The 12,124-nt window shown below is 38.0% G+C and overlaps 1 long non-coding RNA gene across 1 annotated transcript; it reads left to right on the top strand.

The window, feature by feature from the left end:
* Positions 1 to 427: 427 nt before the first annotated feature.
* Positions 428 to 10,267, top strand: LOC121671159. The gene is made up of 3 exons (XR_006018405.1): positions 428 to 563; positions 7,923 to 8,039; positions 8,666 to 10,267. It is a non-coding gene; the product is annotated as an uncharacterized LOC121671159 (long non-coding RNA).
* The last annotated feature ends 1,857 nt before the right edge of the window (positions 10,268 to 12,124 follow it).

Raw genomic sequence — 12,124 nt, 5'->3', positions numbered from 1 at the left:
TGTTCCTTCATTACAAGAGGATCTGCTGCTATTTCCATTAATACAAATCCTGGATGCTGGTAAGAACACATGGCTTAGCTTCTAATCAGCTGAAAAATTACAGCAGGAAGCAAGATATTCTTAGGCAGATTATAAAATTAAAAAGCTCATGCAGGAGATGTCTTTAAAGTATTTTTTTGTTCCAGAGGAAAAAGAAAATACCCTCTCTTCTGTGAAGCAGGAAGATACAAGTGTAGCTAAAAGCAGAAACTTAAGTATGTCTCAGGGTTCAGATAGGAATTTTTTTTTTTTTTTTGCCATTTAAAGAGTTTTCTTTCCTTCTTTCCTTCTGACAGTAGGTTTCTTTGCCAATTTCATTCTTCTAGAGCTTATAATTCCCGAGGTTACCATGCTTTCAAGTGCTGTTCTGGGTATATGGATAATTACTCCTGTTGCTATTTGGACTCAAATATTGATAAAGCTTTGACTGTTTTGAAGTACCCTTCATTTCTTTTACTGATTTCTCCTCACAGACCTTTATGGAAGTGCAACATTTTCTACCCAGGAGCGGAGAGCTTGACAATGTAATTTCTGAACTTGTTCCATGTTTGAAAAATTACGTAAACACGATCATCATGCCTGCCTCCAGTATTCACCCAGGATTTAGAAAGTTTGCCAGCTGGAAAACAGGAAAAGACAGGAGTAGAAATGGATTGAAAAAAACAAACACTTTATAAGAAAGATTTGCCAGTATTACCTAGAGAGCATCCTCAAATCCCAGCAAAAATCCTAAAATCCAGGCAAAAATGTAATAAAAAAGTGGTTTGATGGAACCATGTGGACTTACGGGATAAAACCCAACGAGTCAATTTTAATTCAAACCAGAATTCTCAGGAAAAAAAGTGTTATCATTGAGTTGAGGAGCAAACATCACAGTTGTTTCTGCTGACAGACAAGCAGGGAATGAGAAGACCCTCAGGAATGAGGAGCCAAGGCAGAGAGGCAGAGGAATACTCTGCCAGGACTAAAACCTACGGAAGGCAGCTGCCATTCAGCAACCCAGCATGGATCTAACATTACTACAGGAGGATCAAGAAACTGAAGAGATGTTATATGACTGTTTATGGTTTAGGTAAATTTCTACCTACATAAAGTCATCAACAAACATTTAAGAGTCAATGCTTATCTTTTGTTAACAGCAGACTCAAAGCATCTGTAGAAAAAATGTTCGAGTGAAACAACAAATGAAAAATTTCAGGAACTGCATTTCTGAACCACATATCATTTATAACCAACCTGGCAACATTATTGTTTCAAGGCAGGCAACTTTAGAAAATATATGACCAGATACCCAAAAGCTCCTCCACTTTTACTTTGTGCATATGGCCTTTGAGCATTATAATTTATGTTACCAGTGCTCAGTTGTCCAGATGGACTTTTACAATATCCTTCTCATAGCTCTCCAGGTGTTGCAAATAAATAAAACACTTTATTTCAGCGAGATGAGAATAGAGTAGGTACCTGTGAAAGTTGCCAATGCACATATTTTAGCAACAGCCATTACAAAAATGTATTGCAATATTATTATTAAGCATGCCAAGTGATTCTGTATATTATTCAAACGTCACACATGACAAGCAAACCACAAAAACTACTTTCAGTAAACTGCTGAAATCAAGTTGACTGTCACTTTGTCAAATTCATTAAGAGAACTTAGGTAGTTTTAGCAACAGAATGGTAATTGGCCCACCTTGCCCTGTGAGATACACTGTGCCACCAATATTAACAACAACCAAAAAAAAAAGTAAAAGATTCAGTGGATTTCTACATGAGTAAATGGCCACCCCTTCACAGAGATTCAGGAAGCAGGAGAGTGTGAGTTTGTTGCATCAATAATTTCTTGCAAACCTTCTGTGACCTCAAGTCTACAACATATTTAATACGCACACAACTTGTTCAGAATGAAAAAGGCTGAAGCACGTGAGAAGTGATTCTGAATCCTCAGCAATCTCATACAGAGTAGGCTCTGCCCGCAATCACATCTTCTCCTGGATTACTGGGAGAATATGAAACGCTTTTGTCTTATTATTTGAGACAAACCTCACCTTTAATATAGGGGCTATTCTAATTACTTGAATGTCCTTCTTAAAACACATGATGGTTTTGGCCATGAAGGCTCAGATCCACAGAAGCTATATCAGAGTTGCCCAAATTTCCTTGAACATACACCCCAAGTGACTGAATGGGTTGGTGCTCTTCAAGTTCTCTAATCCATACTGTAGTTAGTAAAACAAATCCAGGAGTCCATGCAAGCAATTAATTACCATTTTTTAACTGAAAAGGCCTAGTGGTATATTAGTAGGCAGAAATGCAGATCAGAGAAGCAGCAAAACCATCAAATGTTTCACATCGAGCCTACCACACATACAGAAATAGAACCATCTGTGGCCCCTTTGATCTGTAGATCTCAAATGACTGTAATCTTATCCCAAAAATTCAATTAGTTGCCAATGAAAGTGTGGATTTGGACAGAAACTTGACTTTTGAAAGGTTTAGGTAAAATTAATAACTTACACAGAACTAAAAACTTGATAAAAAAGTCAAATGTTCAAAAGAAACTCAGTGTGTTCAAAAGTACAGGAAGAAAACCAAGAGATGAGATTCAGCCCTAAAATACAGGATTTAACAAAAGTTGCTAAAATTAATCTGACACATACATGCATGTCCTTTAGAGACCATAATCAATGTTAACTGCTTTAGAATTCTCTACCCCATCTGTTTGAAAAGAAAAGACAAAAACCTAGGTTTAAAAATGAAACTAGGCATATTCTTTAATGAACAGGTGGCTAAGTTTGGGACAGAAAACGTCAGTCAAAGCTGTGACATTAGGCATTCAAAAGACAAAACATGAATTAAGCCAAGGTCATCCAAAAGGTGTTAAATCTCATGTACTGTTAAGGTGCCATTCCTGATGTTGTTGATCCCTTGTCATTTCTAAAACTATATATATTTATATACATATCTGTAAATTCACATCTGTGGGTATATGCATACACATACTAATAAAAAGCTACCTATGCCCTTGTGTCTCAGACCTAGGCTCAAATTTGCATAAGGGCTGTTTTTGTGTCATAAACCTATAAGACCGAGTAGGAAGAGAAATTTTGCCTCAAAATTTCTCTAAACAGGGTTGTTTATCTGAGGTGTCTTCTAAAGAGGAGCACCATTATTACTTATATTTCTGTGTTGTGATAAGTGGAGGAGGGGAATGTTTGGGGCTTTTTTACACACAGAAGACAAAAATAAGCCCTTAGAGACATTGTAATCTGAATAGACAAAGGGAAGAAGATGTATCCAAACCACAGAGCAGTGAGACATACAAACATCACTAGCATTTAAAAGTTTATAGAATAGGGGTTTTTATGGTAGCACAAGAAAAGTCATATTTTCTTTAAAGAAAAATCATACTTCTCTTAAGCAATGCTAATGCTTAGCATCCGGCCAGGTTAATGTGTTTGAATATAATGAGTATTCAGTCAATTGTATCACACAATGAAAGTGGAGTTTTCTATATTATTATTATTATTATTACCACATTTGTCCCTGTACTTTTGCATACTGTGTAAACACAGAGAACTGGCTTAGAAGAGTCCCATTTTTTGCCCCATTTAAAAAAAACTTGTTTACCAAGATTATTGTTTATTGACCAGACTAAAAATTGTCATAATCATAATTCCTCTATTCCAGTGCCAAAAATCACATCACATTGTGGGTAGCCTGGCAGTGTGTCTTAAAATATTACTTTTTTTTCTTAGTTGTATTTAGTATTCGTGTAAAGAAGTCTGTCCCTGTAGGGTATTGCTGTGTTTGAAAAGAAATGGTAATTCAGGAAGATTGGAAATGAGTAGATGATTCACTGAAGATATTTCCTCACCTATTTTGCCTGTATTACACACTTCACATTCCTGAAAGGGGGAAAAAAGTATCCTGGACTTAATGGATGTACCTGTTCTACTACAGTGGAAGCCTTCCCACAATCTAACAATGACACTGCAATTAGGATAGAGCTTTTTCTTAAACAAGGCTGTAATTAAACCTGGATGCCAACATCCACTACCTTTAAAATGCTCTTGTATACTGCCTGTGATTACAAGCAGGGATTTGGTATTTCTCAGCTTGTCACAAAGGACACACAATGAAACTGTGTCTGAGTATTTTTAATTTTATCATATCAGTTTGCAGCTTATAAGCCATCCTGTGTTCTGAAATGGTTTCTGTAGTTTGGCAGAGAGTCTTTACAAACACAATATCTACAAATTGGCCCATTGTTGAAAATACTTCCAGTGATTCAGAGTCATTTCTTAATTTCTGGGGAGGATGAGAATGGAGATGGAAATACACTTAGGCTTTCAGAACAGGGATCCTTCAATCATTTCTAGCAAATCAGGAATGGCACTGTGTTTAATTTTTATGGTGCAGTATTGTTCTCATTGAAAGGATGATAACAATATTTGAGCCATCCTGGCTTTACAAAGCATAAAATAGTCCAATGGCTGCCATTTGGCACAGTGCCCATTGCAACAGTATTCATGCACAGGGGAAAGGTAAGATTTTCCAGAGTCATTTAGGAACGTGACTTCTGTCAATTGTGTTAAGTGTCAAAGGTGCTTTCATAAAAATCTAAGTGTATTCCTTTCTCACTCCTAATGGTTATACAGACAAGATCACACAGCTGAGACCACCACAACACAGCATCCATTCTGAGCTTCCTTTTTTCTTCAGGTGTGGTTGGACACACCAAGCACATGCACATGGAGCTTCAGGAAAGGGTTGTGGGCACACTTGTTCCTAAAAGCTCACGCCAGAAATGATCTAGGTCTTAACCTGACTGCTTTAGATCTGTGAGGATCTCGCTCCCAAAGCAATTCCTGCACAGAATTATGGCAGTGAATATGATAGATGAGCTCTGCACCCTCCCAATAAACCTTACAGTAGGAAGTTTTCAAGGAATTATGCTTTAGGCAAGGCCTGTCTGGTAAAGCCAAGACAATAGTTTTAACATTTTCTAACTGTTCCTTTCTCTTTTCTAATTTGCTGTGTCTCCTTGAGACTTTCACAGTCCCGGGGACAGCCTCAGACTCTTCTCCTGTGCTGTGTTTATTCAGCACAGAGACAGTTGCAGCATTGTGTGACTTATCACAATGAACCCACAAGACTTGCATGTTAAATATTGATTACCAAATAATCACAACAAGCCATTCACTGGGAAAAGAGCAGAATAAATGGGAAAAAAAATAAAACAACACTCAAAAAAACAAGTGATAAGCTGTGTGAAAGCATTATCTCATCTCAAAGGACCATCCATAAACAGAAAGCTAAATTCATCACTTGTTTCCTGAATTAGTGGCTCAGCTCCAAGAGATAAATTAATCACATTATTCTAGAAAGAAATAAGGAGACCCATTTCAAATTTCAGACAAAGGATCAAGAGGCTGTTAGTTATGGATTTCTCATCTTTACCTGGTTTCATAATAATTTCCCAAGTTAAAACCCACTGAGGAGAAAAGAAATACTCTCTCATATTTAAAATAGTCTTGAGACAGATTATAAACACATAACATTTAATCTTATGACCAGTTAGTTTCTAATTTCCTTCATATCTTTGTGCATCACTGGCACTAAGGGTATTAGAGTGGTCCAAAAAAGTGCCTAGTGGAGTGAGGCAGCTCTGGAGACCATTGCTGTGCTGGTCTTGGGGACTCAATTCTAACCTAGCACCTAACGCTGAAGGGAAGACACACATTTGCTGATTAGGCCACAAATTAATTTAATGACTCGATAGGGCTATGACAGCCATCAAAAATGTCAAGGTTTAAGTACATAGATGAAATGGAATAACAATTTTGTAAAAAGCTTGATTTTTTACTCTTTTATCAGAATGTAGCAAACCACAACCTCATGGTTACTTGAACTTGAAATAAAAACAAGCCACCCCTTTTTCCAGAAAATATCCCCTGTCCCCACTAGTTATGTTCAACTTCCACACTTCATGTGGTGGGTTCTGCCTCCAGCTCCTGCCCACAGCTGGACCATAGCTGGGAAACAGTTTTACAAAAAAATGGGGTTTGGTAGGGAGCTTCACACCTTAACCAGTCACTGCAGGTAAAGAAACTACAGAATACAGTCAAGATAGAGAAAGAAACTAGATTATGCTGAGCAGAAATATCACTTTATAGTTATTCCATATTGCCAGTGATACTCCAGAATATTTCCATGAACACAAGAAAACATTCAGACAAAAACAAAGGAAGGAACTGATTCTCTTCATGTTGCTGTTCATGCAAATGCGTTGATATACTGGAGATAAAAAAAATTAAAACTTGACACTATTGTAGGAGAATTGGTCTGGAACCTGGCAAATGGAAGAAAACCCTGAATGTTTGATTCATGTTGTAATACATGCACAGTGCCAAAATGAAAGTGTGATTGTGTCAGGTGATCTGTAGTCACAAAAGCACAAGCTTGGCCAGATGTCTCAGAGGCATTTGTGCTGTTACCATCAGAAGGGTTAAAAAAAGTTGTATAAAATACAGTCTCCAAAGCAAGTCTTACCAGGCCTGAGCTCTTTCACAGACATGGTGTGCCCCACTGTTCCATATAGACTTTTTAAGTTTCTTAGTGCAGATTGACTGGGGCAACTGGGAGTGTGATATTCTCTAATCCATTCACTTTCCTGACCATAAACTGATTTATTTTGGTCTTTTAAGGAAAAAGCTAATCAATGTACAGCATGTCTGTTGAGTACAATGCAGAGCAGCTTTGTGTCCTACTGCCGGTTATCCACTGTCCTGCTCCTGTCAGTGCCTTTGGAACTCTTTTCCAATGAACCTCTGCTGAAGTAATCACTCTGCCAAATATCAGTTGCAGAAGAGCTTGGTTTTTAACAAAAGGTCAAACAAAATTGCAATGGAGACCCATGGGATCCTTGCAAAAGGTCACTTAAGACAAACGGATTCTCAGCTGAAGTACAGGTTTCACTACAGTGTATATCCTTTGTGGGCTACCTTTTTGGAGAAAAACTTTAATTCAGAGTCAAAATGAATGATTATAATTTTCTGTGCACAACCATCCATAAATGAAGAGTCATTTGACACCCCATAAATGAAACAGTCACATCCACCTACATGATTAGCAGGCAGTTGCTCAGGCCTCCAAATAAAACATTGTTCCATAGCTATTTTACTGATGATGGCAAATAAAGTTACAACGTGGTGATACAGAACTGTAGTGGTCTGTGGTAGGAAGCTTTCTAAGACCTGGCCTCAAGAAAAGTATTTTCAGTTCTATGCCCGTTAAGCTGGATAAGCATTTCACAGTGAATAATTTACTTGATTAATTTAGGGCCATCACTAGTTTACAGAATTTCTTTGTGCTGACTTCTTTGACCACTTTGTTCATTATTGGAAGTTGCAGAACAGATGGTTTGTTCACATGTATTTCTGCATAATGATTGCTCATAAACACTCTGGCCTGGATAGTGCTTTGAATACTTGCTATGCAAGCTCTGTGACTGGATTTTTAACTCACATTGCACATGGGCTGGATCCCAACTCACTTTTTTTTCATGTCAAATGACTAAATATTTTCCCAAACCACACAGTATATTCAAAAAAGTGAGGGGAAAATGTCTGGTTTAAAACAAAGCTTTTTAAAGATATGTTCAACTTTCGATTCCTGAATAGTCTACCTGGAGCTATGAAAATTCAAATATTTATGTAGAGATATTAAGCATTTGATGGGAATGAAACCTGTATACTAAGGGATTGATGAAAATATATACTAAGCAAAATAAAACTCAACAAAACATTTATAAAAAGCAAATAAATTGATTAAAAGGGGCCCACGAAGCAGGCAAAAACTGACATAGATTTTACTGTTGTCAGGAGAGATTCAGAGCTGGTCCAACAGATTGCCAGACTTTTAACTGGAACAATAGCAGCTCTCATAGATGATGATGATGATGATGAGGCCACCAAATGGATGTCATCTGTTTAAACCAGGTAAGAATTTGGGCAAATTAGCTGTTGTTGAACCAGATATAAAATTGGTGTAAAAAGCCCCTAGCAAGCTCGATTTCTCCATACGTCCCTATAAGAGCAAACAACAGTGATCCAATCCTTTTACTGCTAATGATGTGTTTATAGATATTTACCTCTGCAGCAGTTTCAGCAGCTGTATCTTGAATTGCCATTAATGCCTTTCTTCACTGATTAATAGAGTGAAGATTTTGAGATGTAGGATTTCCACTTGTTTTTATCCCAGTGTAACATTGCCATCTACAGGAAGCTCTCCCTTACTTGGAGACTAATTTTACAATCACGGAATAAGAACTACTAAAGATGAAAATGTAAGTGTCCAAAATTAGCCCTGTTTGATCAGCCTGACAAACTGCTATTTTAAAAATTAGCCAGTAATAGTATGGCTCACCAACAAAAGCAGTATATTAACCTATTGTCTGGCAAGTTATTAAGATGAGGGATTGGCATTAATCTAGTTGAATTATACATTAGGACAAAAAGAAACACTTATTAAGGACAAGGGGCTTCTGATTTAGTTACTCATCATTAGTTGACATGTAACGTTCTCATACTGCCATACAAAAATTTAATAATTTTTTGTTCTACAGATGATTAAGAGAAGTCTTTCTCAGCATCTCTCCTTCTTCTCAGCTTTGTAAAAGGATTTATGCAACACAAATAATTTTTCACCATGCTAGACACTGGATATCCCTTCACGAATACTAAATATACTGCCCAGAGAACCAAAAAAGCACATATGCAAGGGCTTAATTTTAGGCAGCTGCTTAGTTTTAATCTCTGTCTTAAAGACCGACTATATTTGTGACTTTCAATACAGCATTGATTCATTTGGTAGAGATATCGGTCTTCTAGAGCAAGCTCTAAAGACAGTTGGACAACTATTAGCACCCCTCCAATGAAAGAAAATGTGTTCAGGACTGAAATGCTGTGTCAGCTGACCAAGTACCCCAAGAAACACCACAAGCAGAGTGATATTTTATGTAGGAACACTGAATTAGGGCTGACTCACTGAAATCTCTCAGTGAGACAGGGAAGAAAAACAGAATTAAACAGTGATCAATAAGTAGTGGGGAAAAGCTGGGGAGGTCATAGGATGCAACCTGAATTAAATAATCTGATTGAAAGTGTGATCTTTGATGTCATAAGAAGTGGTTATTGACTTTAATTCAGGGCTGCAAGACATTTTCATTTCTGAGAATCAAAGGAAGAAGTAAATCAGAGGCGAAAAGAACCCGCAACAATAAAACAGACAAGATCTCAAATTTGAGATGGACACTTTCTATGTATGCAGATGAGTCAAAGACCTGTACACTAGTGCACTGGGGTGGCTTTCTACTGCAAAACCACTAGATGAATTCCTTAATCTACCTAGGAGAAAATCTCACAGCCAGTTGCAAAAAAACCCAAACAAACAAACAAATCACACTGACCCAAGATGAACATATTTTCATTTCTCAATTCACTAGCCAAACTAGAAAATCAATTACATTAACAACTCTATCTAGACACTCTTAGTCCAGGAGACACATTTCTGGAGCAGAACATGGAAGAAGGGTAATTTTGCTACATGCAGAGTCACATTCTGGTTTCAGGTTTCTCTTCTGGCAACTCCACACTGGCCTAGTTGAGATAAACAGACAGAAAAAGCTGATTTATTGCTGTTTCAAAACTGTCAGTCTCCCACACTTAAGGATGGTTCTAAGGCTGTTATCAGGGGGCTGTCAGCAGTAGGATATTAAGATCATTAAGGGAGTTGATTGCACTGAAGTTGGTTAATACTTGAAGCCAGAAGTGGAGCTGTGAGCAGACAGCCTCCATAACAGCACTGTTGAGGACCCAGATTTATATGTTAACCTGCCACTTAGCTTGCTCCAGCTGACTCTGTATTGTTGCAAGCAGCTAATATAACACTACAGGTTTCAGGGAAAGAGGCAGAAGAAACTCTTTATCTCTGCTATGGCCAGGAATTGACAGACATGTTTGCAGAGCATCCCTCTGAGTGGGGAGTCCTGGGAGATACAGCAGGGACAAGATCTGTCACTGCAGCTGCTGTGACCAAGATACTGCCACTAACCAGCTGACTGTGACACAGAAAGAAGCCAGTGACTCACTAGACAGAACTCCTTGGACAACCATGGCAGTCACCCAGGTCATGATATCTTCTAGAGTGTAGTTGTGACAGTGTTCTCCCTTGGTGAGGCTCTGCTGTTACTAAATTGAAAATTAATTAAAATAATAATAATAAATTAGTGTCTTGAGAATGCTCATTGAGTCTTTTCAGGACCATTTTATTGTCCTGTGTAACGTGTCAATCTCTTACTACTAGAAATGTTGATAGAAAACAAAATTTAATTTCAGGTTTATTTTGATGAAAATTTTTACAATTTAAGTGCTTCTTAAGAATCATCAATTGCCTAAAAATTATTTGTGCATGAACTTCCATGTCAGAGTATATTTCTTGCACCTCATATATGTCAGAATTTTGAAATTATTTGCAGAAGAAAATAATTTGTTGTCTTTAGAAATTTTTCCAATTTTTAAAGTAATTCTGTTAAAAGACTGTGCATCCACACATTCTAGAAACCAAAATGCTTCACATAAGTTATGGCAGTTATCAATTATTATAATACAGATGGGAGGGGAGGAAAATGAAAGCTATAAAAAAAAGAGGCAACAAAGGTATTTATACCTTCAGTTCCCTAAGGAAGCTCAGGTAGTGGAAACGCAGCCAGAGGTCACAGATGGGGGCACTAGAGTGGTGAGGGGTCCCTCTGGGAAGTGACAGGTCTGTGAGGTTAGGGAGGGGTTTCTGGCATGAAGAGACGAAGGGAAGATGCAACATTTTGGGGCTTAGGCAGAGGCACACATCTGGTGGACGGATTTTAATGACTTGCAGCAGGGAGGCAAGGTCAGCACCCTTGGAGTAGGAGAAATGAGGCTGATCATTGCACACATCACCAGTTCAACCCAGCATGTAAAAGGGAGCAAATGAGCAAATTTTTACCCAAATCTGGCCAGTAGAGACTGACTGCCGTGATTTACTACAGAGTAGATCTTGTAAAGTCCATGGAGCTCACACAGTTCTAGTGAGTTAGAGGCAGTGAGATGTCCTTGCCAATCTGTTGCTGCCTCTGCCCTGATCCCAATTCCACTGCTTGTAAGTCACAACAGGGAAGCACAATAATGGTTCTGTGACCACTGTAACCTTGGGCAGTTAGGCTGGGATATGCGAAAATTACCATAGTCAGGGCTGTGATAAATGTCTGTTCTTGAACAGGCGATGAATAACTCCACATTAGAATTGTAAAATATATGATATTTTACAATTTATATTTTACATAAAATATGAACTTCTACTGGACCTGTGGGAAAAACTTGCAAAAGCTTGGTTGGCATTTACACTGCTAATCCCAGAGATGAATTAAATACTCCATTAAATAGAACAAAAATGTTACTGAATAAATAGTTAAGGCTAATGGCTTCCTATGCCAGAGAGGAAATAAATTATCCAACATGAGATGTTGTATAGGCTGTATCACAGAATTATTAAATAAAATAAGAGGCTCAAAAAACTGATCCGGGAAAATTATATAGATCCAACTGAATTTTTGAAAAGAGAGGGGGTGATTAAAGGGTGGGAAACAACAAATTTTTTTAAACTTGATTGCCCTTACTGCGATCAAAGACATCCTTAGCTGATGAGCCAAAGGGCAGTCCTAAACAGAAACTCCAGGGAGCCTAAAAGCAGTGAGTCAAAGGAAAACTTCATTTAAGTGCCTGTGGGGAGCAGAACCTGCTCTGTAACAGATGGTCCCTGTCTGCCTTCTGACATCTTTAGCAGCTCTAATCTCAGGCACATTTGTGCTCAACTTTCCTTTATTCTCTGCCTGAGAACCACACCACCACCACACATAAACACCTTCATCAGAATAAAGTTCATCCACACAGACATCCAGGTTCACTTCTGTAGCCAGCACACTAGAACCCATCCTGGCATGGTGAAAAGATTTGGTTTACAGCCACTCAGAGACATTACAATTTGATAA

The sequence above is a fragment of the Corvus kubaryi genome, unplaced genomic scaffold (assembly GCF_017639235.1).
Source record: "Corvus kubaryi isolate FWS band 111438036 unplaced genomic scaffold, C.kubaryi_AGA036_p1.0 37397, whole genome shotgun sequence".
In the NCBI taxonomy this organism is placed as follows: domain Eukaryota; kingdom Metazoa; phylum Chordata; class Aves; order Passeriformes; family Corvidae; genus Corvus; species Corvus kubaryi.
This window is presented reverse-complemented; position numbering and strand designations above follow the sequence as displayed.